We start from the raw sequence: 7,762 nt of genomic DNA on the forward strand, positions 1-7,762 counted from the left end.
CTTTAGGATGTGTAGGAGAGACAGTTGTGATCCAGAATTAAACATCCAGCATCAGCAGCATGATAACATGGATAAAATCCTTTAACATTAACCAAAACATTAGGCAAAATAATAGTGTTTTAATAATAATTTGTGCTTGAAAAAACTCATGTGAAAAGTGTGTAAGATTTAAAATTTAAACAACATTTTTCCCCTCAAATTTATCATTCCACATGGAAAATCAGGGGAGGAATTTTGTGAAGGAGTCCTTCACTTAAAAACGGAATTAGCACTTTCAATGCCTTAACCATCAACCTCTTAGATATAGATAAAGACCTTCTATATGTGGCCAAATATGAATTCAAGTTCAGGGAAATTTGGAGCGCTATAATTAGTGCCCTGCTGAAAAAGGGGGAGGCTGAGTCTGGGGTAGAAGAAGAAGAAGAAGAAAAAGAAGAAAAAGAAGGTTTTCACTGTGGAGTCACTAAAGTTCCTAGACACAACCATATCCAGGGACCCAAAGTGGACTTGAGACTACTCCATAGTCAAGAAAGCACAGCAGAGAATGCTCTTCCTGAGACAGCTGAAAGAATTCAACATGCTGCACAGCCTGTTCCAGTTCTACACAACGATCATCGAATCCATTCTCATATCGTCCATAAACATCTGGTTTGGTCTTTCAACTCAAAAGAACAAGTAAAACTTAAGTGCATATTCAGGACAGCAGAGAGAAACATTGGATGTAGTCTGTCAACGCTTCTGAACATGTACAACAGCAGGGTGATGAAGTATGCTGGCAAACCCTGGCTGACCCCTCTTGTGTTGGACATCACCTTTTCCAACCACTTCCCTCTGGCGGAAGATTCAGGGTCATTAAAACCAGCACAACCAGATATGCTAACAGCTTTTTCCCCAGAGCCACTCATTAACCACAGTGGAGACCTCACAGTTTACACTTCATCTGAAACCAACAAACCACCATTACTGTATAACTGTATGATTCCTAAGTAACAATGCTTATACAACTGCACAAACATTCATTTTTAAATTATGTATCATTGTGTATAATAGTTATGATTAGTTAGTTATGTCTCCTCAGACCTGCATAAGCAAAGACATTTATATATGCATATGAACAAGGCCTAGTAGTTAGACATCTCTCTAATTCTTTGACATTGGCATTTTGTCATACTTTCATATTCTTTATTCTATTTATTCTGCTTTTATTTGATTTGTCCCTTAGTTACAGACTTGTTAGCATTCTGTGCGCTTGTCTGGTCTGTTCAGTATGTTACATGTCATACATGTGTGCACTCACCAAGACAAATTCCTTAGACTTTTTTTTTGTTAGTTTTTACTTTTTTGTCAGTTTTGACTTTTTTGCACAACTTGAAAAATCCAGTTTCTCTCTGCAGTTACTCTCCGTGTTTTAAATTTGATGATTAGTGGACCAACAGAAATGGTGCCCATAGTTACACTGATAGATTTTACTCATTGTGTCAAGTGAGTGTAAGCAAAATTTCTGCTGTCATCTTGGTTAATAGGTGATGTTTTGTCTGCTCTTTTGTATTTTCTCTTTTCACTTTAAAAGCAGAAAATCTAGTGTGAACCACAAGCGCTGATTACAGTTTATTAACCTTAGTGTTAAAGCCTCAGGCAACGTTAACAGTGTTAGCCACCCAGAAAAACAACAAAAGTGTTTCTGACAAGCAGGTCTGTTTTTCAGTAAAGAAGTGTGTTCTGTATTTAGAAAATCCAAAAAACTACAGAGAAAAGTCACCATGTCCAATACAGAGTGTTGGCTAAAGGGGAATAAAGCCCCCCAGCACTCCAGAGTGGAGCTCTATATAACATCTTCAGGATGAGTAGGAGAGACAATTGTGATCCAGAATTAACCATCCAGCATCAGTAACCGACCTCAGTAATGCTCAAACAAATCCTCACAGCAGTGTTCCAACAACTAGTTAAAGCCTTACCTGTAGTGTAGAGGCTGTTACAGCAGCACAGAGAGTAAAAACTTTTAATACCTTTGATATTAGAAGAAACGTTGAATGAACAGGTGTCTACATAGAGATTAATTTTATATATTGCTGTTTGTATTCAAACTGAATTCTAAAACAGTTGGGATATTAGGTAAAATGTAATTCAACACAGAAAGCAGCGATTTTTAAATCTACTTTAACCTGTCTTTGGAAGAAAAAAAGACAAGGCATGTTTTATCTTATGGAAATCATTGTGTTTTTGTAAATATACATTCATTCTGAAATTGAGGCCTGAAACACTTCCCAAAAAAAAGTTGTAATGGGGCAATTTAAGACTGGATGCATTATGAAATATTCAAAGAACATCATAAAAAAAGTAATGTAATTGTGCTTGGGTATGAAAGGATCATCCAGGAAAGGCCCAGTCCTTTTTAAGCAAGGATGGATCAAGGCTCTCCACGCAACTAAAAATGCACCAGCAAAAAAATCCAGTGGTTTAAAAATAACATTCATTAGCCAGGGATTTCAAGGATTTTACAGTGCTCTCAAACATCTGTGAACCTACATAAATGTGGTCTAAAATATGACCGGAATTTGTGATAATAGATAGAGAACCCAATAAAACAAATAACACAAAACATTTCGTTTTTCATTCATTTACAGAACTGCTTCAACTCTGTTAAGTTGGTGGGCTTTCTTGCATGAACACCACTCCTTCCTGTTCTGCCCAACATTTCTATTGGATTAAGGTCTGGATTTTGACTGATCCATTCCAAGCTGCAACATTTCTTCTGCTTTAATCACTCTATGTAGACTAACTGGTGTTTTTAGGGTTGTTGTCTTTCGGCAAGACCCACCTTCTCTTAAGGTTCAGGTTACAGATGGATGCCCTAACATTCCCCTGTAGAATTTCTTGATACAATCCAGAATTAATGGTAAGCTGTCCTGGTCCAATAGCAGCAAAACAGTCCCAAATCATGATACTGCTACCAGCGTGTTTTACAGTTGGAATGAAGTTCTTATGCTAGAATGCAGCGTTTGGTTCTGCCAAACATAACATCTCTCATTTAAGCTAAAAAGATTTATTTTGTCCTTATACTATTATTTCAGTAATCTTGTGGATCATTCAGGTGGTCTTTAGGAAACACTAAACAGGCAGGAATGTTCTACCTCAAGAGTCATGACTTTCTCCATGCTATCACTGTACACCAATCAGGCATAACATTATGACCACCTCCTTGTTTCTATGCTCATTGTCCATTTTATCAGCTCCACTTACCATATAGGTGCACTTTGTAGTTCTACAATTACAGACTGTGGTCAATCTGTTTCTCTGCATACTTTGTTAGCCCCCTTTTACCTTGTTCTTCAGTGGTCAGGACCCCCATGGACCCTCACAGAGCAGGTACTATTTGGGTGGTGGATCATTCTCAGCACTGCAGTAACACTGACATGGTCGTGGTGAGTTAGTGCGTGTTGTGAGGGACTGAGTGTCCACTCACTGTCCACTCTATTAGACACTCCTACCTTTTCAGTCCACCTTGTAGATTTAAAGTCAGAGACGATAGCTCATCTGCTGCTGCACAGTTGTGTTGGTCATCTTCTAGTCCTTCATCAGTGGTCACAGGATGCTGCCCACAGGACGCTGTTGACTGTTTATTTTTGGTAGGTGGACTATTATCAGTCCAGCATTGACACTGAGGTGTTTAAAAACTCCAGCAGCACAGCTGTGTCTGATCCACTCAGATCAGCGCAACACACACTAACACACCACCACCACATCAGTATTACTGCAGTCCTGAGAATGATCCACCACCCAAATAGTACCTGCTCTGTGAGGGTCCAGGGGGGCCTGACCACTGAAGAACAGGGTAAAAGGGGGCTAACAAAGTATGCAGAGAAACAGATGGACTACAGTCTGTAACTGCAGAACTTCAAAGTGCACCTATATAGTAAGTGGAGCTGATAAAATGGTCAGTGAGTGTAGAAACAAGGAGGTGGTCATAATGTTATGCCTGATTGGTGTATATGTACTATTCTTGTTCAGTGCTTGCCTAATTGAGAAGAACTCAAGTATACTCACATTAACCAGTGTAAAAGAGGCCTGCAGTTCCTAGGATGTTATACTGGGGTACTTAGTGACCTCCCAAATTATTCTACACCTTAATCTTGGAGTTATATTTTTTGGATGACCACAACCAGGGAAGGGTAACAATGATACTGAACTTCTTTTATTTGCAAATGCCTGACAGTGGATAGGTGAAGTCTAAACTCACCAAAAAGAGTTTTGGAACATCTTCCAGCCTGATAAGCATTGAAAAATAATTTTCGGAGGTCTTCAGAGACCTCATTTGACTGAGACATGGCATGCACTAACAAATGTGAGTGGTAAAGACCAGACTTTGATGTTGAAGGCTCAGGTTGATGTTTTTTAAATAGGGTAGGGTCAGCCACACTCACACCTGATTGTTTGGCGAAAGTATGTGAACCTCTAGAATTATACGTTTGGTATAGGTGATAATTAGGGTCAGGAGGTTCAGTTAACTGGACGACAAAGATGTTTAATGCTGGATCACTTTGTTCAATAAATGGATGAAAAAAATATATAATTGTTTGTATTATTTATTTAATTGGGTTCTCTTTATCTGTTATGATCTATTTTAGGTTGTATTCATGTAGAAAATCACAAAATGTTAAAGGTTTCACAAACTTTCAAGCAGCACTGTAGGTGTTTCACCCTCTACAGTTTATAATATCATCAAAAGATTCAGAGAATCAAGCAAAATCTCTATGTAAATGACAAGGTCATTTTCAATTTTTCAATTTTCAGTTTTGCATTGGCGTTCCTGTAGTTACTGAATGATAAGCCTGAGTATGTAATAAGCTCAAAATATGACAAGGGCACCACAGAGTTACACAGCTAAAGACTTGTTTAACAGAACAATGAAAAAAAATCTGCTTTCAAAACAATCAGTTTGTGTCTTCAGTCCCCAAATGATTAAAAAGTGTCGTTAAAATAAAAGGTGAGGTAAACAAGCTTCTGTCTCAACTTTTTTGAAATGTGTTGCAGGCATCAAATTTGGACATTTGGAATATATTTACAAAAAACAAGTTCATCAGGTAAAACATAAAATATTGAGTTTACTATAAACAGAATTTACTATTCACTGCTGTCTGATTTTATATGCATTTCACCTCCCAACCTTTTTGGAGTTTGGGTTGAAGACTGCGTTTATAAATTTCTCTTGTACTGATGAGATCTCACAAACTGAAGCAAAGAAGCAGTTTGAAATACACCACTAAATCAATGACCAAGCAGTAGCTGCAAGAACCTGTAGGAAACTATTAACCTGCTACATTATCATTAAAACATGGAAAACCACAATGATGCATAATAGGTTTAGATTCAGTTCAGTTTCTGTTCCTAAAAAATGGTAGTTTAGCATAAAGCAAGTGTTCTAAGAGTCACCAAAAAACTTGAAAAAGCTTCACGCTTTGCTTGCAGTTCTTCAAAAACTGAAAAAAATTAGTGTTAACAGCATAAAATTGTGAAACTGTTGCACTGCAGTGTTACACAGAAAATGACCAATTGTTTTTGACAAACAAGTTTCACAATTCAGCATGTAAGCATTAATCATGCAGTACAATATGCAAAAAATGTGACTGTGTTGTGCAATATGTATGGCTTGTAAATGTAAATGAAGTAAGCAAATATCCTACATGGATTTTAGCTGAATTCTTTTGCCTTGCAGTAGCAGGGCCAGACTGGGACAGTTGTTCAGGCCAGGAATCATCTGTCCAAGATTGTCTGACAGACACATTTCATGGTGTAAATAATGCTTTGAGCATACAGTACCTGAAATACGTGGATATATAAAGTTTTAAAGCTCTCTAATTCACTATATGTATATACGTACATACATAGACACACACACATACACACACACATACACATATATATATATATATACATATATATATATATATATATATATATATATATATATATATATACACACACACACACATGCAAGCTATACCTGGAGCTCTCCCTGAACTTGAAGGTGTCTCATGCTCTCTTTCTGGTTGTGTACCTGCACCTTTGCAAAGAAAAAGTAAAAACACAAAGTATGCATATTCTTTAATAAGTATCTAGAACTATATAGCATCAACAAACAATGTATACTATGTGGCTCAAGCTTTACATTGTCCCAGGATCAGAAAAAAAAACCTTATGATTTATTTAAAAAAAAAGCACCTAAATCAGATCCACACTTGTTTCATACAACTTGTGCTTTTAAAACATCCACGAATGTGCAACTGTGCTTCAACTGAAGAGCACACTTTTTTCATGCTAAACGCAAGCATCAAGGCATATCCTCTCAAGAGTCACAAACAATCAAACTGCTGCGTACTGACAGGCAAAACTGTACTTTTAAGAGTATCTATCTATATTTTGTCAATTTTGGCTGCACAATGAAGCAACAAATGAGAATATTTAAGTGCTAGTTAGCGAGCTAGCTAATGTTAAGATGCTACAAAACACAATCCAAGCAAACCTGAACTAACGACAAACTTCTTACATGGCTGTCGCTCCCCTGCTGAATAAACCAGTCTTATTTGAACACCTAGCAGCTTCTTCTTCGAGTGCTTTCCTTTTTTCATGCTTTCCCTCTCCGCGCCACCTTTTCTCCTCTCCTCTATTTCTTGTTGAGGCGTCATTAACACAAACTCGCTAGCTTTATTGCGTGCGCGCGAGCGGTAATGAGTGTTTTTATGTGCTGCGTCACGGCAGAAAGACGTGATTTCCGAAACAGGACTGCAGAGTCAGTGTGTTCACAAGCTGTACTGTGTTGTTTAGTTCATCATACGTTGTAACATCATCTAGCCAGGCCATCTGACAGGACAGAACACCGGGAAATCTCCCGTTTCTCCCCACGGCCAGTACGGACCTAGCTATTAGTAAAGCATTATTATTAGCCACTTAGCCATTAAGTACAAAATTACACAGAAGGCTAAACAACTAAACACAGTATCTTTTCAGAAATGAATGTCCACCTTTATTACAGCTTCTATTCTTTTCATGATACTTACTTTCAGTTATTTAGGGATATTTTTCCACACCTCCAATATTTAGTCTTATAAGTTGTTTGTATTTTCTCCTTAATACGATCGGATCTCAAACACATTTTATGATATTAAGTTCTGGACACTGGGGTGGTCAGTCCATTGTTCTGAGAACATAAGCAGCTTCTTTGTTTGAGAAGAATGTCTTGATCTCAGCAGCGTGCTGTAGAATGAAGTTCCTCTCAGAAGGAATTGCATATTTTATGAGATTTTGTTTGTATCTATCAGCATTTCTGATGCCTTCAGTCAAGAACGAATTAGAAATTTTCAGTTGTTTTACATCCCCAGACTTGCACTGATCCTCCACCATGCCTGACTGATGGGTGTAGAATTGATTCAAAGGGTCTTTCATTGCTGTGGTGGCATACATTGTTTTACATCCAGTGATCTCAAATTTAGACACACCCATCCATAAACCCTTACTCCACATCTCAGATGTGTTCTTTCAGTACTGTTTATCTGATGGTGACAGTTTTGGTGGTCTACCAGGCCTTGCACGGTCATTAGGAGTCCCATTTTCTCTCCAACTCGTACTGAATTTTTTAACTCCAGTTTTTTCACTTGTTTTAATTTGACTTCCTCTTCATTATGCGAGTGGATTGTATTTTATCTAATCTCTTTAGAAAGATCTCCTTTAGCCATGTTAGATGCACATGAGAAAAAAAATGCAAGGC

At 37.7% G+C, this 7,762-nt stretch overlaps 1 protein-coding gene across 1 annotated transcript in view; it reads right to left on the reverse strand.

Annotated features, from left to right (window-relative positions):
• The window catches only part of LOC118812518, a 17,726-nt gene extending 11,073 nt beyond the window's left edge, over window positions 1–6,653 (reverse strand). Inside the window, exons 1-2 of the mRNA XM_036577591.1 lie at window positions 6,545–6,653; window positions 6,002–6,061 (exon numbers count right to left, since the gene is read on the reverse strand). The gene's annotated coding sequence lies outside the window, so the exon portion shown is untranslated. The remainder of the gene's footprint in view (window positions 1–6,001; window positions 6,062–6,544) is intronic.
• Window positions 6,654–7,762: the final 1,109 nt, after the last annotated feature.

Source organism: Colossoma macropomum, unplaced genomic scaffold (assembly GCF_904425465.1).
Source record: "Colossoma macropomum unplaced genomic scaffold, Colossoma_macropomum, whole genome shotgun sequence".
In the NCBI taxonomy this organism is placed as follows: domain Eukaryota; kingdom Metazoa; phylum Chordata; class Actinopteri; order Characiformes; family Serrasalmidae; genus Colossoma; species Colossoma macropomum.